The sequence below is a fragment of the Malaclemys terrapin genome, chromosome 8 (assembly GCF_027887155.1).
Source record: "Malaclemys terrapin pileata isolate rMalTer1 chromosome 8, rMalTer1.hap1, whole genome shotgun sequence".
In the NCBI taxonomy this organism is placed as follows: domain Eukaryota; kingdom Metazoa; phylum Chordata; order Testudines; family Emydidae; genus Malaclemys; species Malaclemys terrapin.
The window spans coordinates 59,254,063-59,266,194 of NC_071512.1; the positions used below are offsets into that span (position 1 = coordinate 59,254,063).

Sequence of the window (12,132 nt, forward strand, 5' to 3'; positions counted from 1 at the left end):
GTGGAAAAAAGGAGAATCTGATGATCTGAATAATTAGAGGTATAAGCTTATTGTCAGTACTGGGAAAATCATGGCTTAATCTGTTAACAGTTACTTTCACCCAGTTTTAGAGGAAGTAGTAGGTGAGGAAAAGTGCATCTTTAGACCTGGCAAAAGTTCCATTGATCAGATATTCATGCTCTGACAGTTGCATTCAGTATTCAGATTGAAATTCAAATAGCACAGAGTAGGCTGAATATCTTATAGATAATTTTATCTAAGACCCATACACCTTTCCCCTCTTTTTTCAGGGTTTCAGATACAATTTTGGTCAAATTAAAGTTACATCTCTGCTCCATTTATGCCATGCTGTTGAATCCTTCCTTTTCTAAATTTCCATAACTGTTCCTGCAGCTGCTCATTGTCCCGATCACATTTTTTTCCAGTACAACTTATTAATAATAATTACAGGTTTGTATTTATTTAACTAATTCTGGGAGCTCTGCTACTAGGACCTGCTACTGTCAATTTAGTAAGAAGCTAAGGCCCAAAGCACTCAACAATGGAGCACTTCCACTGGTGAAAATGCACTAAAAATATATTTTTCTGATTGCTACTAAATATGAAAAGATCTGTTTTAATGATAGGTTACGCAGTAGGCAGACACTGTAAAGATATAACAATACGTAGGCAGCAAAGAGACAAAAATGAATGCCCAAAAGAGCAACAGCAAAATCCTGGAGCAGCTGGGACTGAGGAAATAGTTTTATCTGGCTTCTCTCTCTCAGAGAAAAGATGTAAACACCTGAGGGAGTAGAGAGCACCACACTGGGGTAGGGATAGCGGGGAAATGGTGACTGTCTTCATCAATTGCAGAGCTTCATTGAATTGGTCTAAGGTTGTCATATCTGTAAGACTGTCTCAGCTGGAAATGAGGGAGAGTTCAGACTGCAGAGAAATGAGCCATACATTGAATCACAACTTTTTATGGCTCTGGATTACATAGCATGAAGGAGAGACTGTAGAGGCTGGAATGTGGGTCTCACTTAAATCTGAACAGTACCAAGGGGAGATATCATAGGGCAGTGAGGCCATGCTCTAAGAAAGAACAAAACAAAGGGCCTAAGTAATCTGTGTACTGGAAAAGAGGAAGGCTCCATGCAGGGAAATGAAAGAACTAATGAACAGATGGTGCAGAACAAAATCATAGGAAGGACCCAATCCCCTCTAAGGGCTTGTCTACATAGTCCATTAGTATGCACCAGAGGGATATAAAATCTGGCATGCAGTAGCTTTGTGCGTTAACTGGTCTACGTGGACCCTGCTGGTGTTTACTAAAAGTTCCCTGGTGTGAGTTAACGTAGTTTCATTTCAAACAGTACTACATTAATACACACTAGGGAGCTTTTAGTGCGTGGCTGATTCAAGACCTTCAAGACTTTGGGCAGATTCTGTGGCCCAATCCACTCTTTTTGCAGTTTTCAGGCTGTGTGAAGGGAGAGGAAATGTCTGTAAGTACCTTGCTGGGGGATACTTCTTGTTAGAAGGATTCCTCAACAGGTTTGGAGCCAGCATAGTGAGTTCCTGTGCCTCCTTCCCTGCAGCCTTCAGTATAAAGGGCATGTTGGGGCAGGAAGTGTGCAAAGGGAAATGACCATAGCACAGTGTACACCAGCAATTCCCAGCTGACACATGGTCCCTAGGGGATCACAGCTAGTAGAAGTTAGAACCCAGGCTCTTCGAACATAAGCAGGGTCAGAGAATGAAGAAGGCATAACCAGCTCCCAGACAACTTTTCTGCTCTGCTGCATTAGCAGAAAATCTGTGCTTTTAGCTCCAAGGCCAGCTGTAGATTTGAAGTGATCAATAAAAAAAAAAAAAAAAAAACCCTCCGAATAGTAACTACTATAATAAATAAATCCAGTAATTACTATAATATGATTTTTCTCTCCCTAATGAACTTTATCCATTTCTCTTCAGAAGTTCTGGCCCTAATAAGGGAAATTGTAGTTACCTGTGAAATAAGGGCTTGTCTATATGAATTAGTGTGGGATAGATTTACACCTCAGTTTGCCATGAACTAGCTGTCAGTGTTGGCCCTGTATGGCAAAGTAAAAATTCCTTCATGCATGTTTATCTACTCCACTTTGAAATGGGAGCAGGACAGTGAGCATTAGGGTACTTTTAGCATGCAGCAGTGGAATTCACACTTAGTTCATGGCAGGCTAGTATGGAGTAGATTTACATCCTGTCTTGCTGCAAAATAAGTGTTAATTTAGGCAGGTCCTAAGAATGCCAACTCATATTGGAGCTAGAGAAAACACTTCACACCCAGTCTCTCATGTTTTAAAGATTCAGCAGACATTAAGCATTTCTTGGATAAATGCAGTGTCAGCATGTAAAGCTTATATAATGTAGACTTTGAATAAGACAGAATTTATTTTTTTTTTTTTTGCTTAATGAGGTGATGTAACCTGTTAATATTTCAGGTCCCTACATTTAAAGCTTTTGGTGCTTAGGCAATTTAGCTATATAGCAAATGAGCAGAAGGAGAGCAAATAAATCAATACATGGCTACACAGCAATGACAAATTTACAGTAATTCACTACTAAATGCAAGATATCATTATTAGAGACAACTGTGCAGGATTAGTGGAAACAAATTCATGACAACAGGGCACCTATAAACCACAGACAGATGCACCTTTGGCTGGTTAAGTCAATATGCCTAATACATGGTTGGGCACAGAATAAACAATCAATGTCCTATCTAAAGAAGTGAATGAAAGAATAACTGATGCCACAAATTATGCTCTATGATGGGGAGATTTTCAAAGCCTCATGTAGGTGCTCAGCTTCCATTAGGTCAATGGGATTTAGGCACTTAATTCTTCCACAGAGCAAACTTTCACAGGTACATAGATACAATCCTACACTCCCTCACTCACTACTTGGGTCTACTTCTAAAATTGGTGCAAAAGGGGTGGGGAAAGCCAGATTTACATGGGACTGTGCATACAAATGATATAAGTAGGAGTGAATAGCAGGCTAATTTGCACAGCAGAGAGACTATAATATGGACATTTTGGTCTTTTCTAAAACATATATCCTTCCCGAGTTTTTGAATCCTATTTTAAGGTATATAAGGGCAGTCAGCAGCGAACCAGCTGAGCGGCGAACAGCAGAGGCTAACAGAGGGAGTTTGCCTGGGAGTTCGCCTGGGGAGAGCTCACTGAGGCGTTCATCTGTGGGTTTCTCTGAGTAGTTGCTACAACAGCTGAGGAAGCTCTTAAGAGGAAGGTGATATGGAAGGTGAGCGATCAGCTATTGTAACCTGCACAGTTTGTGCCATGTTTGTCTTTCTTCCACAGGACAGAAGCGACTTTGTCTGTACAAAGTGCAAGCTGGCCTCCATATTGGAAGAGAAGGTTCGAGGTCTGCAGAAACAAGTATCGACTCTGCGTTGCCTAAGGGAAAATGAAGATTTCCTGGACAGACGTCAGGAGATGCTTCTACGGCCACAACGTTCTGAAGATTCACAGCAGGCGCAGCAGGGACAGAAGGATAGTGAAGAAGTTTGGCAGCATGTGACCTCCAGAAGGAAAAAGAGGAGCGTCCATGTACCAGCAATGGAGATACAGGTGAGCAATCATTTCCATGTTCTCTCTACAGGTACTAATGCAGAGAGTGGACTAGATGACACATCTGAGAGAAGGGAGCAGAAGGAGACTCCACCGATTGGAAGGCAAAAGATGCACTGTGCTAGGGATGAGGGTTCCACAACCACCACTCCCAAGAGGAGGAGGAGAGTGGTGGTGGTACTTGAGCAGTCTGCAGGGGTGGAGTGACAGTTTTCACGGCCCCTGCCGCCCCTCCTTCTTGGGACTTTGGGTGAGGGGGGGATGGGACTTTGTGGCGGGGGAGGGCGGTTAGAGAGACTGCAGCGGGGCTCTGTCCTCCTGCCTCTGGTCCTGCAGAACATCCACAAGGTGCTGGAGCATGTCCGTTTGCTATACAATTTATCAACAAGTGAGATGTCAAGTTAGTGCATCCACAATGCTAATGGAATGTTCTGGGTTTTAATAATAAATAAACCAATAAACCAGGAACAAGACTTGCAGATTAAAACATTAATAGGGAAATGAATTGGTGAAAGTTGTCAGAACTTGTCCAAATCTGAAATGACTTTCATTGGTCTAGAGAAGGCCTCTACCTAACCTCAGAACTATTCTCCAGCCAATTTCAAATTCCTGGTGCAAGCCATCGAGCTGTTAGAGCTATTTAAAAATGGTTGGGAGAATTTTTATAAGGGAAAGTACAAAGCATCCTCAGCATAGGGATCACTGCCACTCCTCTACTTCAGGATGGATGAATGTTGCATATCTATCCCTCATATATGACTTTTAGGGAAGCCTAAAAGTCAAATACTCGGAAGAGGGCGTGTCTTTTTCAAAAACAAACCACAAGCGTTTTACACTTAAAAAAACATTTAAGCTTTAGACTTTTAGACATAAGAAAGTTTGCAAACAAGCTTCACCTAATATGGATGAAGATTATTAAAGTGGTCTTTTGTTTTGTTTTGTTTTGTTTTTGTTTTGATGGCTGACAAAGTCCCATCCAACTTGTGTTTTTCTGACTTCAAGTTCCTGCCAACGTACCAGCCTTAGTCAGGTATGTCAGCTGCCTTGTTTCAATGTTTAGCAGCTATTGTCCACATCAGCAAGATAAATGCATCGCTATACCCATACAATTCCTAATAGCCAAAACCCTGTCCAAAAATCTGAGGATAATAATCTTTCGTTCACTAGCAGGGCAGCCCTCAATTCACATTTAAGTCCATATTCCCAGTTTGTGAATGGTGCATATAGGAAAGAATGGGAACATGTTATAGCTAACAGGAAGGAATGAGTAATATAGACTATTGTGCCATGCTTCTGCTATCATGAGCATGAGACGATATTTTGAGGAGAAAGTAATGGACATATTTTGCTGCTTATACTCTAGAGGATATAGTGTGTTTGTCCTTCTGAAAAGAAGACATTGTATGAGTCTGTTGGAGAAAAGAAAGATGGGTTTGCAGTTAGGCGATATAGGTTCTAACCCTGACTGCTGATCTTCCCACATGACCTTTGGCAAGTCACTTAACCACCCCATGACACAATTGCCACCCATCTGTATAATGGTCATAATATCTAGGTTACAGCAGCAATGGGAAAATTAATTCATGAAAATTTGTAAAGTGCTTTGATGTCTAAACACGGAGAGTGCTGTGGAAGTCCAAAACAGTATGATTTAGGCCTTTAAAAGCATGGCCATTTAAAAATGAATGTGTATACTCCATCTATAGGAATTCACTGTGAAGAAAGCAGTGAAGGCATATGAAACATCTGATTTGAAACTTGCAGACAATCAACATCAATCTTGGATCAACTTTGGATGGAATTCATGAAACATGGATTTGTTTACATTGTTTCTGCAACCTTAGTTAGTACTTTGACAATGTTAATGCTTTTGTTTCCATTTGGATATCCACAAACATTTTGAGGGTTCCTTTCTCTGGAGAATTCTGAGCTGAAACATTGCTTGCCAGAAAAGTCACATGGGACAATTCATAAAAGCATTTCTCTAGTATCCCTGAGTAGGTGAGCATCCTTGATGTGTTCAGAGAGACTGCAGAATTCATTTTATTCAGTTCTTTAGAGGGACGACTTTCTCATCCAAGTGGGAAAAAATCAGTTAAAGAAAATTCTTACCCTCTAACTGCCTTACTCTGGTGGACAGTGGCCTAGACTAGATTCCATCAGAAGTGGAAACAAGATGTGATTGCTGCATTCTGCAGCAAAATCCCAGCCCATTCTAATCTGGTGAACAGGAGGAAGAGAACCTGCCTCATCAGGTGATGTGGAGAGTTCGAATAGTCTCACTTCCAGTGAAGGGATATGTAACCAGGTAAGTGTGTGAGAACACAAGTGAAACCTGTAAGAACTGGCTTGGACAGTTTGCAAACCCATTTTTGAATAAACTTTGGAGGACTAAATCAGCCCCAGACAGGTATAAAATTAATTGTGGATGGCTGAGTGAGCAGGCATGGTGCTGCATTGTCCATTGACTGCCAGTGGTAAAGGAGCCCCTAAAAGGCAAGATGTTCTGTCTTTGGTGCCTTCAGGCATGTTGGAGGTGGCATACGGGATTGCATTGCTGTTGGAGCTCCCAGAAGGTATTCTGGTTGAGTTGCCAGAATCCTTCCTCAGGACTCCTAGGCAGTGCCCACTTGTGTATTTGCTGCACTACTATCAAAGCAATGCAGTGTTCCCCTTCTGGGAACAAGGCTGCTCGGAAGTAGGGATAGAGCCACAGCCTCACCCTCTCCTCCTTCTCTCAGCTGCATTTCTGACCCCTAGCATCTTCAGGGGCAAGAGAGGAAATGATGGGATCTCAGAAGCCCCTGTGCAGAGATCCAAGTGGTGATGGGAGCTCCTTGAGTCTTTCTTCATCCATTATGCATTCATGAAGAGGCTGGCCAGAATCTGGCCTTATTAAATAATTCTAATAGCTGCCTTGTTGTCATGAGCACATGTGCTGCAGCTGCAAGGAGCTTTCATTTTGTATCCAGCATATGATACATATCCATTGTGACACTTTAAAGAATGTCTCTTATATTCACCATTCATAAAGCAGATCATTTGTGCAGAATTAATATTTTTCTACTGCAAGGGTATGTAACAGAGCACCAATTGTTTGTGCACATGTCTAGTCTATGATTTTTCCATATTGCAGACTGTGAAATTTTAACCTGATCAAAATTACCTTGTCAGTGGCTGGAATTGAAGTTACCATTTTCCCTCTCTTTCTTTGTGAAAGAAACATCTATTACAGTATAAAGCAATTTGCAGAAGCGAGGGCATCTGAGTGGCCTTCTTTATAACCCACTAGGCTGGTTCAAAGTGATGGAAGGTTCCATCTATATCTTGCAGGGAAGAATTGATTCTGCTGTTTAAAGCTTACTACTATACAGGATATTGAACATGACACATACGTTCGCCACCCCCACCCCCAAAACCAAAACAAAAAACAACTTCACCCCCAATAAACACTGTCATTCACTGAAGCTTATAGAATAAACTTAGTGTTTATATTATTTGTTGAATGAGTGATAACTTCAGTAGCACAAAGCAGTACTTAAAACAATACTACAAGTTGGGATCATTAGGATCTTCAATAGTTATGGGAGAATAGGACTTATTAGTAATATAATCTATTGCATATTAAATATAAAATAGATAGTGATTAGTGATTTTGTGAGCCTCAGTGTTTAGATGCCCAACTTGAGACTCCATAAAGGAGCCTGACTTTTTCAAAGGTCTATGTTTTGGCAGTTTTGGGTGCAATCCAGACCAGTGAGGGGTTGAGTCACCTCTTGCCCTGTAACCCTGGGTGCCTCAAATGCTTTGCTAGGGATTCCCTGCCAGGGACGTTCACAGTGAACAACAAGCATACATGTCACACCCTGAGTGTCTATGTATATCTGCAGCCTTGATCCAGCAACTCTGACACCCCCCAGCAGCCTTCCAGTAACATACCAGAGACATTCCCTGGTTTCTATCTACCTTTGGTACTAGTTGCAAGGTGACCCCAATGTAATCTCAGTTCCAAATTTTCCAAAAACTGTGTGCTCTGTAACTTCCAGTCCTCTCTGGGACAGTTCAGCGAAATAACAAGGTTAATTTGTTCCTCTAAAGAGACACAACACATCAGCTTGCCACATTAACTGGAGTTAACATTCACTTTCATTCAAACACAGCATTGGCATTAGATTAACAGTAAAACAAATTTATTAACAAAAGAAGATAGGATTTTAAGTGAGTTCAAGTACCAGAGATAAAGTTGGAAAGGGTTACAAGCAAATAAAAGTGAAAACATGCATCTAAAAGTCTAAAGTTTAATCTAGCAAGGTACAGTTTTTGCCTAACCAGGTTTGTGACCTATATTTAGTTCCCAGACACTTCAGACCACACACACACACACATATTAGTTGAAGGATTCATCTTTCTCAGCTTGCAAGAACTCTGTTCCCTTGTTCATCTAGTGATAGATGCTAAAGATGGCTTCTGTCTTTGCTTATAACTTCCAAAGTTCAATGAGTTTCTTTCAAGATGCAGGATGACCTCATGCTGTTCATCCCTTCCTGTGGGCTTTCCATCCCCTGTATGTAAATGGGGCTTCCATTGTTTTGATTCCACCATGCTTAATTTACATAGGAGACAGGTAAAGAGTTGCCTTCTCTCCTGTCTGGGAGGGAACCTGTTTCTCCCTGTTCGGCCACAGACTTTAAATCATGGTATCATTAAATATCCAGATTTCCTTATATAGTGTTAATACATACATTTTACAATGATATTAATCACGATTGTCATTTGCTTTCAGAAAAGACTCACTCTGCATTTTTATAATACAATAGCACTTGTATACAATCAATTGATTCAACTGCTTATCACTTGGGATTCAGCCTTCTTGTCTTTATAGAGCAGTAAACCTTTGAAATGGATTCTTCTGAAGATTACGCCTCAAAGTGAAATTTATTCAAGCTGTGAGGAAGGAGACATGGTGTCCAGTGGTGAAGGAAAGTCCATGCTCTTTCAACCCCCACTTTTGTGTTTGCTGAAATGCAAATTGTTCTGTTTCCTGCCATCTTCTCCCCCTGCAGCGTTGATGATCTTGTTTACTGCTTCCATGTTAATTGACATAAATACACATTCCTTTGTTTAGAGCAGACCTATAAACAACTCCCCCTGACATACCTGTTTTACACACACTTCAGTCATAATTCTAGCATATATCCATAACTTTTAACACTCACCGTGTACATACATCACACAAGAATCTTAATAATCCGTGAGTAATTGGCTCTCAAATGATACCTCAAGACATATTTTGTACAAAGACTATTACAACGGTGTGTGTCAGGTGTGAATACAGAGCGGCTTAGTATCTCAGCAGGTATTCAGCACTTAGTGAACTTTACATCCCTTGAAAGTGTCTTAAGTTGGGCACCCAAATCAGTCATTTTTTAAAATTTAGATCTTTTCCTGTTAAAGTGTTAATTTAATTTTAAAATGCCAATTAAGGTTTTCAGTTGTGTATATAAGCAAACAAAATAATACAATATCATCAACAGTAGACTAACCTGAAAGAGAGGTACAAATTGTACCTGGAGGCAGATCCTCTGCTAGTGTAAATCGTCATAGCTCCATTGAAAGCAAAGAAACTATGACAATGTACAGGAAGCTTTTCTTCCTAGCTCTTACATGCTGCATTAGATTTATAGATCTCAAAGCACTTTACAAAGTAGGAAAGCATCCCTCATTATCTGACGTTTACAGGTGGGAAAACTGAGATGCAGAGAGGTGAACAGGCTTGCCTCAGTGTGGTGACGACGCAGGAAACAGAACGCCAGGTTTGTTGGTAGCCAGAGAGCTTTACAAGCCTCTTGCAAAAAGCCTCCCAGGAAAACTTTCCTGGGGTTTTTATTTCTCTCCTTGCTTTGTTTACAACTCTTCTTAGTGGTTACATTCTTGCGCATAGAAAAGCCAGGCAGCATACATGCACATAAGATAACGAACCCATCTCTTGAGCGCGTGAACACCAGCTGCGAGGGTACAATCAAATCAGCCAAATAAGTTTCCCAAACACAAATGCTGGATTGAAGGTCACTCCTGCCTCGTAGCCATGGGAGCAGTTTGCCGCGCCCGTGGGCTGGCGATTCGGGAGCTATGCATCCCTACATCCCCCCCTGTTTTATTTTATAGATGCAGTGTTTAAACAAAACACTCTCGCAGGGTAGCATGCACAATGCCACTAGATTGGGTATACACTAAACAAAGCAGCAAAATGAAACACCAAAAACTAAAACTAAGACCCCATACTATAAGAGGGTCTTTATCCACTTTAAGGGTGGCTATGACTAGATATAATCCCACCAAGGAGGAAAAACGTCCTAGCGGATAACTTAAACATAACATTTTAGCATATCAATTTACTATTACATGCAATTACTATTATCAGTAAGCTTAAAACAACACATTTCCTTTACTGTCTCACACCCCAGATGTTGCTGGGTGGTTTGCAGACAGGAACAAGGCAAGTACTTAACAGACCTTGCATTTTCGGGGCAACGGCCAGGCAGGAATCAGATTGATTCAATACTTGTGCCAGGTGGACCCAAATGTCTTGTAATGTGGTGTCATTAACATACACACAGCTGTCATTAACTTGAAAAAGTAAGCGTCCTGTCAGGTGTAATCCCAGGAGCACTAACTAAAATTAACTGGGCATACCAGGTAGTTTAATTTCCCAGATGTCTTGGTGAATTACTCAATCCCACATGCATCCTCCCCATGGACCCAGCAGGATTCGGTATGTGGGAGGCCACACCCCCTCAACCGGTCCATATGCTTGGAAGGAGCATTGAGAACGTTTGCACTTTTACCCAGAAAGTCTCTAAGTATGTCTCCATGGCCACAGATCAGATGGTACTCCTGATGTGTCTGTAAGGGCAGTGGGCCAAGCCTGAACATGCTAGATCCCACTGCAATGCCTTCCCAGCCTCAGTGATATTCAATACCATCTCTGTCAGCAACTTCTGGGTCATTGTCTGTATTTGAATGTGTTACAGGGGTAATAGTGTAATAAAGAAGATAGCAGGGGCAATGGCAACAAGGTGCTTTTGGTACTTATCATTTAAAATCCAATTAGGGAAGGCAATACATACTGAAGGACTTATTCAAAACACAGGGCGCAGCCTGTAGAATAAACCCCAAAATCCAATCAATACCACGTTCCCAAGCATGGGTCCCACAAGTTTCTTTTTTTCCAGGTTATAATTTTTTGTTTTTTCACCAGGGTCAGTTCTTAATGTCTCTTGTAGTCAGGAATTCCTGGACTTTGTGGTTTCAAGGAAGCAAGTGTTCCTTCTTCTCTTTTCCTGAAACAGTGTGGTTTAGCATCATACAGGGGAGAGGTTACTAGCACATCACCCTGTAATGGTTTTGCTTCTTCTAGAAAAATTCAAAGCAACAGTAGGTCTGTCAGTGGACAAGGGAGAGGTTACTAGCACTTCACCTTGTCTTTTTTTCCTTTTTTCTGCTGTTTAGAAGGCACAGCAGGACTAGAAGGAGAAATAGGCTTATCATTAGTCAAAGAGTCCTCTCGAGGTGGAGGGGTCTTTTTGCAGTGAAAAGCATGGGTCCAGGCAGTCAGTCCTTGGCACTTCACAGCGGTGTTGGTGGTTAACAGGACTTGGAAAGAGCCTTTCCAGCATGGAACCAAAGCAGTCTTTCATTGATGGACTTTACATAGACTCAGTCTCCTGGTTTTAATAAATGGCAGGGGTGCTAGGATCTTTGGGTAGCACTTTTCTACCTGTGAGAAAAGAAACCTAACACATTTCATTAATGCCTGGCAGTGTTTTGCAGATCTCACAGTTGCTCGGGCACATTTAAGCCCCCCCCTTGTCTTGGGGGTCAGCCAAGTTTTGGCTGTGGCCTTGGATGAGCCTGCAAGCTGTATTTTCCTCTCAGTTAACTCATTCTGTGCTTTTTCCTCTTCTCCCTTTCTCGGCTTCTTTTAACCTACAAAGGAAACCTTCACTCTTCCAGTAAAATAACTTTATTACAGAGCTTTGGAGCAACAAACTGGGACAAGCACACCCACTTTTGAGGAGTTCACTCGGTACAACCTCAGGTGTCTAATTGCTTTCCTCCCTCCCCAGCCCTCTGGCTAGAAATCTGAGGTAGCCAGAAGGATCTCATGGGCAATATGGGGAGTGGGTTAACCTTCCATGTCTTTGCTTCCAAAGACTGTTGGTATGCAATTCTTAACAACAATTTTTGCCATAAAACACAAAAATAATCCCTATTGTGCCAGTAAATGCATGGTACATTGAATGCTGTTCAGCTGGCATCCGTTTTCTCTGATGATCTGAAAAACAAAAGAACAGAGGTCTACCCCTTCTGGGCAGTCAGTCATTGCTTAAAATGTTTCCTTGTATTTGTTCATAGGCAGCCTAGATTTCAGTGGCTTCTACCTTATTAGTTAGAAACTTGCATTAATACAAATGCTTTCTGGCTTGCTTCCAAATCCAAAGCTATCTACAGC

The 12,132-nt window shown here is 41.5% G+C and overlaps 1 pseudogene; it reads left to right on the forward strand.

The window, feature by feature from the left end:
- LOC128842456 (iron-sulfur cluster assembly enzyme ISCU-like) overlaps positions 1 to 12,132 on the forward strand; it is a 170,096-nt pseudogene that overhangs the window by 103,819 nt on the left and 54,145 nt on the right.